This window comes from Puma concolor, chromosome E4 (genome assembly GCF_028749965.1).
Source record: "Puma concolor isolate L17-30 chromosome E4, mPumCon1.1.hap2, whole genome shotgun sequence".
Taxonomy (NCBI): Eukaryota; Metazoa; Chordata; class Mammalia; order Carnivora; family Felidae; genus Puma; species Puma concolor.
In genome coordinates this window covers 41,034,324-41,055,369 of record NC_141683.1, presented here as the reverse complement: position 1 = coordinate 41,055,369, position 21,046 = coordinate 41,034,324, and the positions used below count along the sequence as shown (strand labels likewise).

Sequence of the window (21,046 nt, the reverse complement as noted above, 5' to 3'; positions counted from 1 at the left end):
CCCGCCCCGAGCGAGCGGGCGCAGCCGGCGCAGTCTGGGGGCAGGTTGCCGCGCTCCTCCTCGCTCCGCTGCCCGCTCTCCCGGCTCCGGTCCTCGGGGAGCCGCAGACAGCCGGTGGTCGCGGTCTGTCCCTCCCCTCCCACCTCACCCATCCTCCGCGGCCTTCTGGCCCCGGCCCCCCTCCGGCGGGACAACCCCGTGCCTAGGTGGCTCTCCTTTTCTCCTTGTCGGTGCGCAGGGATCGCGGCGGAAACCTCCCTCCCCTTTCGCCTCCTCCGGCTCCTTCCCTCCGCCCCTCCTCCGCCAGCCACTGGAATCAATTCCTTAGGGAATTGGGGCTCCGCCGCCGCCGCCACCGCCGCGGACGACAGCCTTTCCGCGCGGGACTCCGGGGCACCGACGGGGCCATGTAAGCAGGTAAGCGCCGTCTGCGGCGCGGGGAGTCGGGCCCGAGGTTGGGGGCCGCCAGGGCGCTCCGGGCGCCCGGCCGACGGCGGGGACCAACGCCGGCAGCGCCAGCTCGCGATCGGCGGCCCGGGACGCTGGCAGAGCGGTGGGGGGCGCGAGGTGGCCGGGCCGCAGGGGTTTTCTGTCCCGGTGGGAGCTGCCCGACCTGAGGCGCACGTCTGGTCTGGGCAGTGAAGGTGGAAGGTGAGCGCTGTCTGGAGAGAGTTTGCGGTTAAACGCACACCGTCGCCCCCCTCCTCCCCGTTCCCTCCTGCTTTTTGGGAACCGAGAGAGGGCCTGGAAAGGGCAGCTGGAGAGACCCGAGCGGTGGGAGCCGGAAGATGAGAGAAGAACGACGTCGCTCTGGCTCCGGCGGGAGAGGAACGCTGCTCCCCGGCCCCACTCCGCTCCCCGCCTGCCCAGGGGGGACGGGATCTTGGGAGGCAGAGGAGTTTTTATGCGCTCCCACTAGGCCCCAGCCTTGCCACCAAACTCCTGGCCTTCTTGGCCCCTACTCGGGTGGTCGGGCTGGCTCGTAGGGACAAAACCTGGGGCCACATAATTTCAGAACAGGTTTGCACCTCAAACTTTCAAAGTTCTGAGTATGAACAAGTTCTGAGGGTGTTGTTCATAAGTCTCTCCTCTCTCCCGGGCATGACCCCTAAGTCTGGGTTTTGAATACTTGTTAGTTTTACACCTTTCTGAGGGAGTAGGGAGGTAGTGGTCCCCCTACCTAGCATTCCCTAACACTTCCTTCTGTTCCTGTCCCCCCACCCTCCAACCCCACCTACAAATCAAGGAGATTGTGGGGTTTGGGCTTCAGTCTGTCCAGGAACTGGCCCTTGCAGGCTCTTTGTGAAGGCGAGGAATCTCTAGACTGCAGGCTGAATATAGGGTTACAGGGTTTCCAGCAATGAGTTAATTTCTTAAAATGGCTTAGTTCACCCATTCATTCAACAAACCTAGCATTGAGCTTCTAGACTGTGCTAGGGAAACAGGATACAAAGGTAGTTCAGCAAGCTGTAACTGCAGCCTCCTGGAGGAAACCCACAGGCTGATAAGAATTATAGTGTAGTGAGGGAGAGGTGCTTTGAGAGTCAGAGAAGGCTTGGTTCTGTTGATGAGGGGGTGAGGTGTGCCCCGAGTTTACAGGGTTACAGTGGTGCTTACCTGTAGGAGTGATGAGGGGGGTGCATTCCAGGGAGAAGTAGCAGCTTGTGCAAAGTGAGAGTCATCCAGAAAAGGAGTTCAAAAAGCTGGCTATTTGAACTAGAGATCATAGCCCCAGCTCTTTGGGGTGTGATAGATAGATAGATAGATAGATAGATATCAGAAATTAAACTAGAAGCATGTTACCCTCTTATGAGTCTCTCTTTTTGGACACCCTTCCATGCCTTGCTGTTTCCACAAGCAGCAGTTGTGCGACCATCAACATTTTAATTGGCACTAATTGGCCTGTGCCTGTTTTCATTAGAATGGTACTTGATTCCCTTTTAAAGAGCCACTTGACAGCAGTAGGTGATAATACTGCAACTTTACAGAACCTTGCATTAAAGCCGCTTATCTTTTGGTGACGGGGTTAAAAGCTTGTGCCACGGAAATGATAGCCTTAATGAGTGGGGGCTGAGCGACATGATGCTCTTCTGCCTGATCTAAATGGGTGGCCGCGAGGTGCAGAAGGAGCCCATGTACGTGTCATGTGTGTGTTACAGTTTTTCTCTCCGTTGAAACGCCATTATTGCTTTAGCACAGTCGTAAGGATTAGTTTTTCTTTCTCGGAAACTTTACAAGAACAGGAGTATCTTCGGGCAAGTTGGGGTATCGCCTGATGGTCCAGGATTCAGCAGATCCTGCCTAGAGGGTTCCTCACTGTACCGTAGCACTCTGTACGTGGGTTGCCTTTCAACGGTGCCTCTTCCCTGGGCTGAAGTGGGACCGTACCAGTTTTCAGAGTGGCTGAGTCCTGGCTGACGTGGCAGAGCTGAGAGAGTACAGTTTGGAGTGTTTATCCAAGCCCCTCCACAAACACCTTCTCTTATCTCAAGAACAGCCCCTTGACAGGAGTTTTACTGGAGGTGTGGGACCTGCACCACAGACATGGCTGAGGGGAAGCCCTTTCTTGCCAATCCCCGTACTTGCCCGCCTTCCGTCATTGGTTTAAACACAGTTATTATTCACACTTTAGTTATTCAGGGGTGTGTACCCTGTGTGGGCCGGACAGCTCGAATGGAAAGAGAACAGTTAGACGGTTTTACTATGGAAGAACCTAAATAATTCAGAGAAAAATCAGAATTTTTAGGAGGGTTGCTGTCTGTCCTGAATGGATGGGCCAGGGGTCAAGAACTATGGAGATTTTTTTTTTTTTTCTCCAGAGAAGCCAACATAAACCCTTTGATTGTACAGTGTAGCCCACCTGGGTTCCATATTCTTGTTGTTTTTCACCTGCTATGCTGCCTTTGGATTTCTTAGTCACCAGTGGTTGTGTAGGATTGGAACCCATTCTATGCTTCAGCTCTGTGCTGTGCACTTTGTTAGAGATAAGGCAAGGGAAAGAGATAAGATGAAATACTTAATTAGCCAATTAAATCATTACTGCTTGGGCTGATTAAAAAAGAACGAGGGAAAACAAGTTTTGGTAATGAGGAGATTGAAACCGATGTTTGAAATAAGATCTCCCCTTACTGATTTACTTTGTGATCTCCCCTTACTGATTTAATTTACCCTGCCCTGTCTGAACCCCCTGGAGTGCTGCTTCTTCTTTCTTTCTTTTCTTTTTTTTTTAAGTATTTATTTATTTAGAGCATGGTGGGGTGGGGGGCAGGCAGCAGAGAGAGGAAGAGAGAGAATCCCAAGCAGGCTCTGCACTGTCTGCACAGAGCCCGATGCGGGGTTCAATCTCATGAACCATGAGATCATGACCTGAACAGAAATCAAGATGACTGAGCCACACAGCTCCCCCCCCCGTGCTTCCTGAGCAGTCCAAGGGGTGTGTACCAAGTTCTACAGCTTTCCTGTCTATCAGTGTGCTGGATGGAGTAGGGGATCCAGCTTTGGGAGTTTGAAATGTAGCTAGGTTTGAATTCCAGCTCCGCCTCTTTTCAGCTGTGTAACATTGGCCAAACTTTGCAGCCCTTTGGAGTGCCGTTCTTTCATCTACAAGGTGGGGCCAGTGGTACCTGACTTGCCAGGGTATTTGTGAATTCAGTGCAATGCTCTATGTTCCCTTCCTGACGTAGTGACTTGCACAGAGTAGGTGTTGGGTCAAGGATGGCTATTTATATGTTTGAGGAGTTATATGTGGCCATGAATGTGCTCTTTGTGTCATTTTTTTTTTCCAGCAGCTTGAGTTCACATGCATGCCAACATACACATAAAGCTTTGTCTTTGACCTTTTATTTTCTTTCTTTCTTTTTTTTTTTTTTTTTTGGTCTGTTGGCTCAAAGCAAATGTGTTGGCTGGCAGCTTTCATGTGGCCCCTTATATAGGAGGAGGTTGAGAATTGCATGATCAGACAGTAGGGAAGCTTGGGAAGGAAAAGCCACTTAGAGAAGGGCAGGGAAAAGAATCCTTTTCCCTGTATACCACTTACGAAAACAAGGGTCCGGTGTTGATATAAAGATCCTTGTATTTCTAATGTTGGAGTCCAGTTAATTAAAGAATGTTGAGAACAAATCTGCCTGCCTTTATTTTAGCAAGAATGCAGAAGCTAGCCAATCTTCACAAAGGAGTGTCTTTGCAGCCTTGATTTCTTTCCTTCTTTGAAGCCCAAATATAGAGTCAACTGCAACACCTCTAGTGTAATGCCAGCTCAGGTCTCTTGAACTTTAATGTTGCCTTTCATCTGAGAAGCCTAAAGTATTTGACAAACATTAACTCATTGATCTTCATATCAACCTCCCAACAGGAGGGACTGTTAGAAGAAAGGAACAGCTTGGAAAACATCAGTAGAGCAGGTTTGTAGCGTGTAATACGTGGTCCTGAAGCAGAATGGGTTGTTATAGCCAAGAATTGGTTAAATCCCCAGTGTGGATGGATTGCATGTAGGCCAGAAGGTCATGAGAGTGAGTACCCCATTGAGAGGTCAGGGGGAGAAAGCCCAGGAAAAATGCAGGTCTGGCTGGGATTTTTGCGCCAGGAGGGGAGAGGAAGTCCATGTTCCCCAGACCAGCCATGCCTTTGCCATGCATTACATGCACATTGATTATAAAAATAATCTCTGATTTATTTATAATTCTGAATGAAAGGATATGAGGCAATGCTTGTAGATGAGGGTTTAGAGCATCTCTGGATAAAAGGTAATAGTCCTTGTGGGCTAGGGGTGGTTATACGTCTTAGTTGGATTATAAATGGCAGTTGACATTGTTTTAATTTCCTTTCCCTTTTTCTTGTTGGTTCTGTATTTCTTGGCTTGGTTTTGTCTTTGTCTGACCTGTTTCAATGTCCTTGCTTCTGGACAAAAACATACTGTAGCCATTGTTAGATCAGTTTTGTGCGTAAAGTTTGATAACGTGGGTAATTTAGCTTAGTTCCTTAGAGGACTAAATTAGGTCCTGCTCAAAGGTTTCGTCCTGAGCCTGGTTGGTTAGCTTGACCCAGAGGGCTATTGCATATCCAGAGATCCTGTAACCCTAGGTGGCCATCCCATAAATGCTTGATGTTGGGAGGTGTCTGATGAGAAAACGAGAAAGAGATCGGCTGATGGTGTGGCATCCTCTGACGAGCAGAATATCTTCTTCACATTTGTGATGTTTGAAATTTTAGTACTGAACCACATTACTAAATTAGGAAGCTTTACTGTGTGGGCCACTTGCTTTGATCTAATTTGCCTTACAAACTTTTAGCTCACAGGGAAAACTCCCTTGGTGTTGGAAATTAGCAAAAGTTCCTAATGCTTTATCCTTTACTTACACTTAATTTCCTCAAGTCTTTAGAAATCTATTTCCTCGGAATTCTTTTTTTCACACTCCTTTCCACTCAAGTAATTGGGGCATTAGCTAAGGCAGTAGTAGATCTGAAACTCCAGTGGGCACCAGAATCACCCGGAGGGCTTGTTAAAACACAGATTGCTATTCTCCATGCCCACTCCAGCTTCTAGAAGAGGCAGTAGGTCTGGGGTGGGGTTTAAGAATTTGTGTTTCTAAGGAACTCCCATGATGCTAACAGCCCTGGTCCTTGACCAGCTGCATTTTGAGAATCACGGAGCTAAGGAGTCCGTCCAGCCCTGTCCTCAGGCTCATAGTCACTTAAGATTTTTACCATACTGGTTTGAATGGTCCTGTTGCTGGTAGTCTGTGGGCTCTGGAGAGGCCTGGAGTCACTTAACAACCACTTAGCCCCAGTCCGGCCCAGGAGAGCATGAACGACATGTTTCCATTTCGGTGGATCTGCTTGGTTCTCATCACCAATCCAGACCCCCCTCTGCTTGGTTTCCATCAGTTTGGTTTACCTGGTGCTTCTATGTCTCTGGGCATCCAAATTCCACTTGTGTCAAACTGAACAGCGTCTGTGACCCTGCCATCTGTTGAGTTAGCTGCCGAAAGCCAGCGTTTGGAGTTCTCTTCAACACCACGCTCTTAGCACCCCTCAACTTCTGCTTGTAAACCCCAATAATGAACCTTATCTGTCCTTTGACCCATAGAATTTGCATCTCCAAAATATCTTCACTTTGCTCCCTTCCCTCCATCCCCACTGCCTCTTGGGATCATGCAAGAGCTTCAGAGGTTGCCTTTAATAAATCCTTCATCTACTCTTTCCTTTCCCAAAGAGGTTTTTTTTTTTTTTAAACAAAACAAAACAAGTATTTAAATTCTCTTGATTCTTATTACCTGTGTGATGAGGCTTCTTTACCCCATGACTACCTTCCCATTCCCATCTGCCGTGCCTTCTCTCTGTACTAGCGACCTGAGACTTGGTGACCGTTAATTCCCCTCTTCTTCGTCATACTCTCACCCGACTGACCTCTCCCCTTTCCTACCTGTGTGGCCCCTATGCATTCCACTAGAGCGTCACCTTCCCTGACATTCCTTCCCACCACCGGTTAGGCATTCCTTTCTTTATAGTCCTAACGCACTTTGCACTTACCTGTGTTGGCAAGTTGTGTCTCATCATATCATATGTGTTTGTCTCCTTGTCTCCTGTACTGAGTTACAAGCTTCTCCACCAGGAACCCCATTTAGGTGGTTCAGGACCAGAATCTCCATCCTATGTGGATGTAGGACACCAGTCGCCATGGCTTACCTGTATTGCTGCTGATTCCATCCCAGCATTCATAGCCCTTGAAATGATTTTATTAAATTTTTCAGTGACCCTGTGAAGTGGGTACAATTATTCTTTCTATTGCTCAGAGGATGGGATGAGGTTTTATTACTTATTCTCTGATAGGACGTTCAGTGCTCTGGGAAAGTGACGTCATGTTAATGACTGTATGTGATTTTAAAAATTAAACAGGCATCAGTTCATACACATGATATACATCAGTATCTACACATTATACATATCTTACTTGTTACTTAAGGAGATGAGTCACATCCCTAAGCTGTTTCCTGAAGTTATTGATGCTCTGGTTCTTAAGAACCTGGTAATTTTGCTTTACTTGGAAACTTTTGAAGATGTGATCATTTTTTCCCCTCATTTTTGAAACCCAGGGATGAAGGGAGTGTACATATCACACAAGTGGGAACATGGGGAGGTTAAGGCATAAAACAAAATTGTTTTTGCAGGTTTAGGTACATTTATTAGAATATGCTTCACTTCCTTGCTATGCATTTTGTACCTGATATTAAAGAGGAAGAGGCAGAATTACTCATTATTCAACCTCTGAGTTTGTAGTTTTTATTTTTATTTATTTATTTATTTATTTATTTTTTAATTTTTTTTTTAACGTTTATTTATTTTTGAGACAGAGAGACAGAGCATGAACGGGGGAGGGTCAGAGAGAGGGAGACACAGAATCTGAAACAGGCTCCAGGCTCTGAGCTGTCAGCACAGAGCCCGACGCGGGGCTCGAACTCACGGACCGCGAGATCATGACCTGAGCCGAAGTCGGCCGCTTAACCGACTGAGTCACCCAGGCGCCCCTGAGTTTGTAGTTTTTAAAATGCGAGAGAGACGCTCCGACACTGTCACAGCAGAATTGCCAGCCTCCCTGCCTTTAGCCAAGACAGCCTGTCCTGCATGTAGAACTGTCGTAAGTAGCAATGGTATCTTTGATATTATCCCCCGAATCACAGGATTGGCTGTTGCCATCATGTTAGTTCCCGAGTAAGAGGGATTAAGGCAGATTTCATGGTCGTGAAAGTGAAATTGATTATGAATTACGTGTACACACGATACACACGTCATCTTGATATTTGAGGTTCTCCATGAATAATAACCCAAATGGTCTTCTGATTTCTTCAGATTTATGTCCCACTGTTCGCCGGGGTTCTGTCGAGCTGCAGCTGCTTCCTGAACAGGCCCAATAATTTCTTCCACCTATGGTTATGCTGTTGCCCTGCCCAGGAATCCTCACACTCAGCATTGCCTGTCAAAACCATCCCTTGAGACTCGCCGCCCTGGGCAGCCTACCCCCAGCTCATTCCCGGGTCAGGTCCTCCTGCCCCAGTGCTCCTGGCACTTACCAGGTTGTGCTTTGTGGCCTGGCTGATCTGCCTCATTCCCCTCCTTGGTGTTAGCCAGAGCCAGCCACCTGCCCCACTCCTCCCCGCATCCTGCCTAGGGCTCAGCGCAGACTGTGGCCTTTCTTCTGCTGGTTCATTCGGGTCTGCTTCCTCCTTGCCCCAGGAATGGCCTCCAAGGCTGAGGCTGCCCCTTCTGTCTTCATTATGACAGCCCTTCAGCGACGACAGCTATCTTGACACCTTTCTGTCGCCTGCCCCACTGCTGCCAGCTGTGGAGGCCGGTCCACCCCCTGCATTACAAGAGGCTTGTTTTGAACGCGTCTGATATTTTCTCTCCCCTGCTTGAAATCTGTCTTGCCACTTTATATTGTTTAGAGATACTTGTGTGTCAGTAGTAAAAATATAAGGAAACACCAGAAGGATAAACACTAAATATAGGGGGTGGGGCATGGGGCGTGGGGTGGAGGTGAGGGCTGAGATGTGATGTGCTATTGTTTTTTTTCCCAAGCTGGGTGGTGGGAACATGTATGTTTACTATATTCTCCTGTAGGTCTAAAATACCTAGTTTATGGGGCGCCTGGGTGGCTCAGCTGGTTAAGCGTCTGACTTCGGCTCAGGTCATGATCTCACGGTTCGTCAGTTCGAGCCCTGCATCGGGCTCTGTGCTGACAGCTAGAGCGTGGAGCCTGCTTCAGATTCTGTGTCTCCCTCTCTCTCTGCTCCTCCCCTGCTTGTGCTCTGTCTCTCTCCCTTTCTCAAAAATAAATAGACATTAAAAAAAAAAAATTTTTTTTTAAATACCTAGTTTAAAAAACACACAAAATAGCCCACGGTTAAATGCAGACTCCCTAGCAGAGCATTCAAGGCTCAAACGCTTGGGGCCCCTGGGTGGCTCAGTTGGTTAAGTGTCTGACTCTTGGTTTCAGCTGAGGTCATGATCTCCTGGTTTGTGAGATCGAGCCCCATTTCGGGCTCTGTGGTGACAGCTTGGAGCCTGCTTGGGATTCTCTTTCCCTCTCTCTCTGCCCGTCCCCCACTCGTGCTCTCTCTTGCTCTCTCTCAAAATAAATAAACATTTAAAAAAAAACAAAAAAGACACATGCTCTTGTTTCCACCTAACCTGACTTTATTTAGCCTCTGCCGTTCTTGGTTCCCTGTCATCCTTCTGCAAACATTTCTCACATTTGAAACCTTGCGGCTTTGACTCCTACTGTTACCGCAACTGTTCCTTTAAATTCTCGGTCACACCTGGTCACATAATAATCTCCTTTGTTTTTTAATGTCTAGTATGATTCTTTTGTCTTCGGAGATGTTTTGCATCACAATCCCTTTTTATCATCAGGAGAGTGCATTGCCACTTTGAACTGTCTTCCTATCATGCGTCACACGTTCTTTCCTGATACGTATTACATTGTGTTATGGTCATTTGCTCATCCCTCTCCCCAAAGTCGTGAGCGCTTCAAGGATATGTTTTGTGATTTACTTCTCTTTGGGGTCTTAGCACCTGCTGCAGAGTAACAGGTTGGGGGAATTGTTGAGTAGAGGAAGTAAGATTAATGTGTTCAATTGAAGTGTGTGTGTGTGTGTGTGTGTGTGTGTGTGTGTGTAAGTATTTCCAAAAAAACTTCAAAGCACATTGAAGGGACAATCTCTTGGGCTCAATATCTGAACCATAGGCTGTCAATTGAATGGGTTTACATGTGGAATTCCTAAATCAAACTCAGGTTTTTTTAAAAAAAAATAATTTCTTCTACTTTTCCTATTTGCCTTATGGTGTTGGGTGGTGATTTGCTTCTTTTAGCTTCTTCCTGTTTTTTAGCCCTGTGCCCTCTACCCCATGGCCATGGAGCATGCTGGTGGTTTGTGTAGTAGGGCCCCAGGGTGGGTGTGAGTCTAGGTTTGGGAGTAGATCTGGGCTGTGAAGTGGTACCACTTGTTGTAAGGGTGATTTCTGCCATCAACGCTTACTTACTCTGGGATGGAGAAGTGACACATGCATTTAGAGAAGAGGCAGCAGAGTTTATTTTTGTGGCAGACGTGTCCCACTGCAGAGCTATAATAACCGTAATGAAGGAGGATTATGCTGCATTAGGTTTATGAAGGGTGTACTAGTCTGTTACCAGGGTCAGTGGTGGCAGCTCCAGCCAGCAATTAGGTTTCATTAAAGACTCCAGCAGGCAATTAGCATTCTCTTCTGCCAATGAAATCCTGTGATCTATTAAGCATATTCTTTTTCGCTATACATTTTGTAAAATGTGCATTAGATGATGAAGGTATGTATTTTTTTTTTTTTTTAGACGTACGTAAGTCTCCAAGTTATCATTTAAAAAAACGGGGCTGATTTTTCGACTCTCTGTGTTTAAATGAAATCCATGGGTTACACTAACATTCTGTGTAGATTGTACTGTTTTAAAATCTGCCCGTTTACAAAAGGTCCTATCAGTTCTTTTATTCAAAGGCAAGGAATTTGTTATGGAATATTAGATAATTATGTGATTTATGAGGGAAACGTGGGACTGATATGAAACGAATTAAAACTTTAATATAATGAGATGGCATCTACGGATCTTAATGATCTTCTTTAGAAAATTATTGTTTTGCTTAAGAGGCATCTAAAAATAAAGTCTGGAAAGGATGAATTGCGCTGGCTTCTGCGGAGCAGCTGTTTGGTTGTTTTCAAAATGAGGCTTATTTTCCAAGTACTAGGTTAGGTACAAGTGTGTATTTCATGTCCCTTCATCTTGATGAAAGTGTTTAGGCATTTAGCTTTGCTGTGAATATGAAGTGATGTTTACACTAAGTTATTCAAAGGAGTTTCCCCCCTCCTTCCTTCTTCCTCTCTCTGCTCCTTTCTCTTCCTTTCTTTCTCCCTCCCTTTCTAATAAATTGTCTTCATTTGGAGGCTCCTGATGGGTTAATTACTATATATGTATTCAAGATTGATATTTATCAGGGATGATAAAAGGGAGAAATGCACAGCACAGCAGCACGTCAAGCCAGAAGTTCAGTGCAAAGATCTGTAAAGGATGCCTATTTCCATGGGATAATTAGGCTCTCTCCCTATCATTTGGTTCTCAATTCATATTATTATTTTTCTCTTTTGTAGGCTGGTAAAATGGTAATAGTGGATGAACATAGCACTTTGAAATCTGTGTATGTGAATTTGTTAAAGACTCCCAAGAAGTCTTGCAGTAAACAAAAGTGTGTCAAAGCTGAATTCATTTTAGTAAGGACCTATTTTTTTTTTTTAATTTGCTTTTATGAGACACATGTAATCTCAAGGGACACTGATTATTTCTCTCTAGAGGAAGTTTGGTTTAGAAGGTCCCTGGAATAGAGAAGTCCTGACTGTTATCTCTAAGAAACTCAACATAAATTAGAGTACGGTGACTTAGATTATTAAGATGGATAAATATCTAAAATCCTCATCAGCCGACCAGACCTAACTTTTTAAAAACTAATTAATTGGATTTTTACTTGGAGGGATGGGAGCACAGGAGAAGAGCAGGTTTAAAACAAAATATCAGGAATCTGTTCACAAAACTGCCTTTCAGGAAAGTTTCAGGAACAGTAAACATCTCGTCTAGTTTTATGTATTGATGCGGCCGAGGATAATATTCAGATTACATTCACGGCACTATAGGAACCACATCCTTCGAGGAGAGATTTAGGCGTAGTCAGTGGTCCCGTCTAATTGAGGCCAGAAGCTGGCACTACTGAAAAATCTTGGTTTTTCCCAATTCTGGCAATCAGCCCTCCTCCCCTCCTCCCCTCCACCCCTCCTCCCCCCGTTCCCCCCTTGCTTGTGATCCTGCCAAGAAGAAAGCAGGCAGGCTAACGAGGTATAAACCATTGAGGGCTTCAGAAAAGTCATTGCAATCATTTTATTAATAGCTGCCACTGTTTAAGTTGTTTTGTGTAACGGGGCGTTTTTAACAAGGCATTGTGGCTATAACATGATCAGTTTTTCCTCCACCATGGCCCCTTTATTACCTCAAGGTGATGTGCTCTGTATCCCCGTCATCATTTGTTTCCTGTCCCCATTTGCGACCTTTTTACAAAGCAGAGCTTTATGTATGGAAACTCCTTTCCCTCTACAACCTTTAAACTCATAACAATCTTATGAAAGAGATGTTATTTTTATCCATAGCTTGTCCGCGAGAAATACGGGAGGTGAAGAGGTTATTTGTGAAAGTCTTGTGGCTAGTTCGTGGAAGAAGTGAGATTTGAACCCGTTCTCTCTGGCCCCATAGATCAAGCTCCTAAGCATGACATTAGGCCCACAGGTCTGTGCTGGTCAGGAACATCTGTTTTTTCTCCCTTCCTCTCTCTTTCTTTCCTTTCTTCCATCCATCAGTTTGTTCAGTAAATGGCTTTTGATGTTTTTCAAGGAAGGGATGTCTTTCTGTGGTTATAATCTTTCAAATAATAAGCAAACTAATAATGTCACTACTGGCCCCATTTGACTGGCATTTGAAATGTGCCTCATTTGAGTTCAGGCAGACGTAAGTCTCAAATACATACCAGAGTTTGTAGACTTAGTACAAAAAAAAAAAAAAAGGAAGAAGAAGGAGAAGAATGTAAAAACAACGTAATATTTTAAAATTGATTACATGTTGAAATAATATTTTGGATATATTGAGTTGAATAAAGTCTATTAGAATTAATTTCTTGTGCGTTGCTTTTTAAATGTGACGACTAGAAACTTAAAAATAACCTGTGTGGCTTGCATTCATGGTCCACATTACATTTCTTTTGGATAGCACTGCTATCGATAGGAATCAGATTATTCCTGGGAGGCCTCGTTTGGAGGGGTGCCTTAGAGGACCCAGGGCCAGTGGATGGAGAAATTAGCAGTAGTTATTGGTGATGGTAAGGAGCAAGCCTGATGACACCTTAGATGACCACCAGATGGAGACTAGTATTAGCTGGCATTTATTTACTACTTATGGTGCGCAAGTACTTTGTCAAGCACTTACGTGGATTATCTTTCTGATCCTTACAACAACTCTGTAAGCACTCTCACAGACTTATTTTGTAGATGAGAAAACCAGGGCTTAGAAAGGCTAAGGGACAGGATCCCACAACTAGTAAGTACTAGTTTTCTGTGTCACACCATTGACATGCAAATACTAGTCAATGATGGAGCTGAGAGGCAAATCTGGGCCTGAATCCAGAGCTCCTACTTGTAACCATTCTGCATCACTGCCTCCCAAAGGCAAGAGAGACAACATTCCTTAAAATGGATCCAGAGCAGTTCTTTATTGGTTGAGGGTCTATGGAGGGCATACATTCTCCTCCCCAGTACTGGCAGATAATCAATCATCTTGGACTTAGGGAATATGCACAATTGATGTTCCTGAGAATGATCTCACGTAATCAAGAAATGCTGACGTTATGTTTGATACACTTCGTTTACTAGTCCAAGGTTGCCTTACTGAGGAAGATACTTATCAGAACTTGATTTTAGAAACTCGAAGCTCACTTCTGATGGCTTTTTAACTGAGAGACATTGATGTATTTCATAGCAAGTACAGATTTTGTAAATATAAGCGTTAAATCTCTGCCCTGAAATAACTACAACGCTAAAAAAAAAAATTAAAACTCTACCTACAAGTCTATTTCTAGCTATTTAAAATTTTTTCATATTTTTCATATTTTAGTCTTTGCTCACAAATGGATATATTTTTATAGTTGTAGTTAAGTTTCTTTCTTTCTTTCTTTCTTTCTTTCTTTCTTTCTTTCTTTCTTTCTTCTTTCTTTCTTTCTTTCTTTCTTTCTGAGAGAATGAGAGCTTGAGCACAGGAGAGAGAGAGAGAGAGAGAGAGAGAGAGAGAGAGAATCCCAAGCAGGCTCTGCACTGTCTGCATAGATCCGGACATAGGGCTTGAATTCAGGAACTGTGAGCTCATAACCTGAGCTGAAATCAAGAGTTGGACGCTTTAAATGCTTAACCGACTGAGCCACCCAGGCGCCCCCTTTTATTATTTTTTTATTGCTGAAAATACACACATTTAAATTTCTTGCTATCCCATAGAAGATGATAGGATCTTCACATTAATAGCTTATTTTCATTGAATTTATTTTCTGGCAAATGTCTGTCAGATTGTTTCTTATGATGAACATTTTTTTAAGATTCTTGAATCCTGCAAGTGGAATTTTAAACATAGGTCGTGAAGGCAAATTGAAAGGTAACACTTTATTATCAAATGCTGATATTCTTTCAGATCTTGCTTTCTGCCTAGGAAGTAGATTATCCCAGCAAATAAGTCTTGCTTTTGTCTTTTGTTGTTATTGTTGTTGTTTCTTATAGTTCCCTTTCTTATAGTCTGACAAAAGAATTGAATGAGCTCTAAATTGATACTTTCAAAGACTGAATAATAATCCTCACAGTAGGTTCACTTTTGATGCAGGTGTTCACTAGTCTTTACATCATTTAATACAGAAAAAGTGCGTTCGAATTATTGCTATCACGAATATGACATGAATAGAATTATTGAAGATATGTTTACATAAAAGTAGCATTTGAAAGGAAATTAGGGGTGCCTGGTTGGCTCAGTCTGTTGAGCGTTGGACTCTTGATTTCAGCTCTCAGGTCATGATCCCAGGGTCATGGGATTGAGCCCGTGTCAGACTCTGCATTGAGTGTGAAGTCTGCTTAAGATTCTGTCTCTCTCCCTCTCCCCTGCGCTCTCTCTAAGATAAAAAAATAAAAGAGAGTTAAAGATCTATATGAGTACATATTTCATTGATAGAAAGTGACACAGTAAAACCTTGGATTGTGAGTAACTTGTTCTGTGAGTGTTCTGCAAGGCCAGCCAACATTTCTAATAAATTTTAACTTGATAAAGAGCGATGTCTTGCAGTATGAATAGCACGTGCCCTCAAATGTCACATGATCACAACTGAACCAGTGGTTCTTGAAATTCGCCTCGATATACGAGTGCTTTGGATTGCAAGCTTGTTTCCGGAAAGAATTAATGCTTGCAAACCAAGGTTTTGCTGTAATTAGAAACCATTACATCCTTCTAAGTTAACTTCGTGCCTTATTTTTATCTCGATGTCATTGGTATCTGCTTTTTATTGTCTTCTACATTTTCACAAGCTTATTTCAAATATATGTTTTCCTATAACTTGCTGTATTTTGAGGACTATTGTATTGTCATAGTTCTTGCTATGGTTATGAAAAGGGTTCCAACATCTTAGTGGCTTAAAACAGCAAACGTTTGCTCCTCGTCCATGTTAGGCGAGTGCTGTGCATGTGCCGCAGCTCTTGGTGGCTTGACTGGGCTTGGTGCTGCTCCTCTGTCTTCTCACTCAGAAACCCAGGCTAAAGGACAGCCCCCATCCGGGACATTCTGTTCTCGAGGCTGATCACAGGAATATGGTGAGAAGCATGCAGTCCCACTTAGAACTGTTGTCTGGAGGTGGCAAATATGTTGTCTCCTCATGTCCAGTTTATCCAAAGTATATCACGTGGCCAAGCCAAAGACTCAATGAGTCAGGGGCCTACACTCACTCCACAGGATTCCCAGGCAAGTCGCCGGGACGTAGAGGGGGACATTACAGGAAGGGACCAAAGGGTAGGGATCGGTGATCCATTTTTTATACCATCATTGACGTAACTGTTCCCTAATGTTTGGTATTTGGATTGTTTCCAGTTTTCACCATTGTAAATAGCATTGTTACAAACATCGTGGAACAAATTACATTTATTTACTTGGAGAATATTTTCTTGGGCTATGGTTTCCAAAGTAGGCTGTCTGAGTCAGAGAGCATGAATTGCTTGTAGATCTTGTTACAGGTGGCCAGATTGCTCTCTAGAAAGACTATCAGTTTATAGTACCATCATTAATATTTAAGTATCCAGTGTTCCTCCTATTCTGCTAGTGCTGGGTTTTTAAATCTTCATTTTGTTGGTTTCATAATTGTTTACAGTTTGATTTTTGTAATTACTAATGATGGTATTTTAAGACAGAAACTTTCAGAACATATTGTTATTTACCTCTTTAGTTGAATAAAACAAAGGCCATCTATCATTTTCTTTCCTGGTTTCTGAAGGCCATTGTAAATAAAAAGAAAGGTCATTTTCATCCTTTTCTTTGTTTCCTTGGTCTCATATTTTTCTTACTATACTGTATCTTACTGAAATACATCTTTACCCTTATGTGAAAACAAAACAGTGACAAAAATAAAATGAAAACTGATACGAGGTTTTATAATTTTTATCTTGGAGTCAAATCATAAGTAATAATTACTATGGAACTGGGTAAATGGCCAAACCATTTGGCCAAACCAACTGGGTAAATGGCCAAATCTAAATTGCTGAATTTTGTTACAAATTTTAAGTCTTAGGAGGGCGGATGTATTAATTATCCTGTTGCCTAACATTGGATAACTTTAATTCCATGGTTTTCAGATTCTCCTATGGCGTATGGCTTAGATAGCAGAAAATACCCACTGAAACCTAAGAAGCAGATTTTCCTATAGCTTTCCCCCTCAAACTGTAAACTAAAACTTTTTATTACCAACCGTATCCTCTCACTTGGTTTACTTTACAAGTGTCATGTTGCCCGCTGGGTATACTTGTCTTTGGCTTCTGTTTAGAAATAGTGTTATCTAGACCTACCCATAAATAACCTTGGTTACATTTCTTCATATGAAGCTCTGAGACATCCCAGCAAAGGCAAGGTAGACTTGCAGAGCAGATAAGAGAAATGTGTAGGCCACCGAATCCAGAGCTCCTAGAGACACAGAGAGAGAGACAGAGAGACAGAGAGAGTGTTGGGATGGGAAGTGGTGCTGAGATTTGGGAGCGATAGCTGGATTTTGCAACTACCACTGCAATGCAAATGCCTCCCACCTCATTTAGCAGAGGAATGTCAAAAATCCTCTGAACTGAGAAACCCATTCTCTGTGTTTTGAGACACAGCCTGGTAAAGCTTGTAAGAAATATTACAGCTCAGTGGGAAGCAAGTCCAAGTGGGGGAGAAGCAAGATGATGTGTGAACCAGACATCCGTGTGTGAAGCCGAGTTTATTTGAACAGTAGTAGTTGCTGACTGCAGGATGTTCAGAGCAGGAATATTTAGAATGTTAATTGTGTGAATATCAAGACTCAGATTACTTTTGAAGACATAGGACTTTGAATAGATTTGCCTTGAAGGTCTCTGGGGTTTTGTTCCTGAAATATTTTCCTATTTCAATTTAATTACATTTTGTGTATTTAATTTACAATTTAATTACATTACGTCTTCTGGGAATTCTTTGCAAATTTCTTTGGAAGGTGAGGACTCATTGGTTTATGAAGTTTTGCTTATTTATTTGTTTATTTTTAATGTTTATTCTTGAGAGAGAGACAGAGCACGAGCAGGAGAGGGGCAGAGAGAGATAGAGGGAGACCCAGAATCCGAAGCAGGCTCCAGGATCCGAGCTGTCAGCACAAAGCCCGATGTGGGGCTTGAACCCACAAACCCCAAGATCATGACCTGAGCCAAAGTCGGTCACTTAACTGCCTGAGCCACCCGGGTGCCCCTGAAGTTGTGCTTTCATAACAGGTAAATCATTTGGGGAAACTGGATTCTGAGGCTCAAAGTAGGTAAGGGTAAGGATGTTAATACAGAAGAAACCAAGTAATTTCAGAAACTTAAAAAAAAATCAGTGCAGTAAGATAGGATGCTGGTTTATACTGAATCGTTACGTATCTAGGTTGTATTTATAAAAAGGAGGTTACTCCTGAGCTCTTCTCAAAGGTTGTCCTGCTCATTGTAAATGGTTTCTTAAGCTGCTTATAGTTTTAAAGACAAAAGAAGCACTTACACTTGCTGTGTGTTCTGCTTCACTGGATTGTGGGAGAGTCGAGGAGAAGGATGTGGATGTATTACATGTGTATATAGTGTTTGGCTCTGGTTTGAAGGTCCCACCTATGGGACCCTGTACAATGGTACCCTGTTTCCAGTACTTTCTTCCTTTCTCTTCCATTTTCCTTTCCTCCAAGCCTGAATGGTGGCCTACCATTGGGATCCACTGATGTGGTGCTATGGTCAGAATGTGGCACCCCAACCACCCCCCCCCCCCCCTCCGAAATTCATATGTGACTTTTGGAAGGTGATTAGGTCACAAGGGTGGGGCTCTCATGAATGGGATTAGTGCTCTTTTAAAGTAGACCTCATAGGGGCACCTGGGTGGCTCAGTCAGTTAAGCATCCGACTTCGGCTCAGGTCACGATCTCTGGGTTCGTGGGTTTGAGCCCCGTGTCGGGCTCTGTGCCGACAGATCAGAGCCTGGAACCTGCTTCAGATTCTGTGACTCCCTCTCTCTCTGACCCTCCCCTGCTCGTGCTCTGTCTCTCTCTGTCTCTCAACAATAAATAACCGTTAAAAAAATTCTTCTTAAAAGAGACCTCATAGAGCTCCCTGGTCCCTCCTGCCACTTGAGGATGCAGTGAGAAGTTTGTGATCTGGAAGAGTGCCCTCGCCAGACCATGCTGGTACCCTAATTTCAGACTTCCAGCCACCGGATCTATGAGCAATACATTTCTGTTGTTTATACACTACCCAGCCTGTGGTATTTTAATGTATCAGCCCAAATAGACGAAGATGCATGACTTAACTTGATGGGTGATTGTCAGACAAAACATGGTAGTTGTTTACTTAAGGAGACCTGTGACTACCAGACTGTTGTAACATACCTGCATCCATCTGTTTTTCACCAACATTGAATGTTGAACGCAACCCATGGCTTTTGTAGACGTAGGACAAATTTGCGGTTCTTACGATCCAGTGTGTTGATCCTATAGTAATTAGTACGTGTTTGCTGATGTCCATGAGTTGCTTGAGGTTGTTTATAAAGAGGGCAGGAGCAAAAACCCACTTAATTTCCCTCATGTCTTTGCTGCAGATCCCCAAGGAAAGTGTAGGCAACACACTCTGATTTGCTTGTGTGCTCAGTTACCAAATACAAGTACATTTTTTCACAAGTACATTTGTGAATGACCCATCGTCTTCTCTTCTTTGCCATTTTGAGGACATTGGTCTCACAAACGCATACTTTGCTTGTGATGAGGTATCTGTGACATATGGATGAGGACCCATAATTCTTGACTCTTACGACTGTGGGTATCACACTGAAGCCCATTTTTTAAAACAACCATAGTTTGGTTTTTAAAATGCATCACGAATCTTGACAGCAGTTGTTCTACCATGATAGCATAGCCACTGCCTTTTATATTCTTTCTAAATTTTCTGTTAACTGTGCAACTATAAACATGCCCTTTGTATAGAATAATGCTCATACAATAATATAGTGTGAGAACACTTTTTATTCTGCTCTTTTCTCCACATATACCACTAGGTATAGTTTTCCTGTTTCTAGAGTCTTCATGAATGTATAAATTTAACAGATGTGTATATTTTTTTAATGTTTATTTTTGAGAGACAGACAGAGCATGAGCGGGGGAGGGGCAGAGAGAGAGGGAGACACAGAATCCAAAGCAGGCTCCGGGCTCTGAGCTGTCAGCACAGAGCCCTATGTGGGGCTTGAACTCATGAGCAGTGAGATCATGACCTGAGCTGAAGTCAGACGCTCATTGGACTGAGCCACCCAGGTGCCCTTAACAGATGTGTAACTAATCCACTGAATTAATAATACATTATATTAGCATTTTCCATTTGTTGATTATGTGGGTTGTTTCCAGGGCTTTTGCTTATTATAAATAAAATGCCATTAATATCTTTGTCAGGTAGCATCTTTCATCTTTGGACTGTTCCTTTGGGTTGAATTCCCAGGAGAAGGATTAATGCATCATGGCAAATAATGTACACATTTTTATGTTTTTTTTGTTGGCAAAACCACTTAAGAATTTTACCGTCTGCTACCAGATTTTATAACTGATATGGTTTGTATTTAGCCATTGTTTTGTTTTATAGATTAATATTAAATATTTATTAATTAATTGAGCTTTAAGGAGAAGTGCTTATCAGTGTTAGCATTTTCAATATTGTAACCATTCACCATTATGTGCACTTTATTGATTTTTAGATGTTGTTTACTGAGGTTTTTCTGGGGAAAAAAACACTATGCAGAGGAAAAAATTTAAAAACCACAAACTGCATTTGGCCCAAAGATTTGCAAGCTCTGCTTAACTGCTTTTCCCATCTACCTTTTAGATTTTTCCACTTGACTGACTGTGATTGGTTAGGTATGTCTCAGCCTGCATTTCTGGGCTACTATAAAATCCAGTCCATTTTTGAAATACATGACTATTCAGAATCATGGATGTACCCGCTAGAAAGAAATATTGTTGTACCGCTAGGAGTGTGTGGCAGCCACAAGGAATACTAAAAAAGAAGAGTTAAAAATGTAGTTAATGTTTAAAGGCCACCCTGAACAGGCAGCAGAAGCATCAATGTGTGAACAGGCTAGTCTTGTCTTAGTTACAGTAGGTCGAGTGATTTAATCCCCTCTCTTCAGAATTTCTGAGTATTAAACCGATTTGCCCAGACATTAGACCTTTTGGGTTGAGAATGAGCTGAGTCCCATTGACAGTTAGACTTCTCGGTATAGTTTTTCAGTTGGCGTTGGTCGGTCCTGATTGAACTCAGAAAATCAAGTTCTTTAATGGGCAAAGCAAAAGACCAGCCCTGATATAGACAGAAGCCGCTGTTTGCACCCACATGGAAATCTCCAGATACCCTAAACCGTCTAGTCTGATTCTTATGTCTTGACTAAACTCTCTTCTGCTGATGGCACGTGCTTTCCCACTACCCTCTTGGATAAAGTGTACCATTTTGCCTTCCCCTTAACATCACCTGTTCTCTCTGCCGCTTCATTACTTCCTTTTCTTCTGATGTTCTGTTTTATTCTGCAACCCCCTTTCTGTCACCTGTCATGTCTTTCCCTATCCCAGGCCTAAAAGGAAGAAAAGCCCCCTGGATTTTCTAACGTTCTGCCAATCAGAATTCTCCTTCTTTGCTGCGTCTG

At 43.3% G+C, this 21,046-nt stretch overlaps 1 protein-coding gene across 2 annotated transcripts in view; it reads left to right on the top strand.

Annotated features, from left to right (window-relative positions):
* The first annotated feature begins 277 nt into the window (after positions 1 to 277).
* The window catches only part of PTPN14 (protein tyrosine phosphatase non-receptor type 14), a 174,276-nt gene continuing 153,507 nt past the window's right edge, over positions 278 to 21,046 (top strand). For both annotated transcript variants that reach the window (XM_025921051.2, XM_086694540.1), the window contains exon 1: positions 278 to 417. The gene's annotated coding sequence lies outside the window, so the exon portion shown is untranslated. The remainder of the gene's footprint in view (positions 418 to 21,046) is intronic.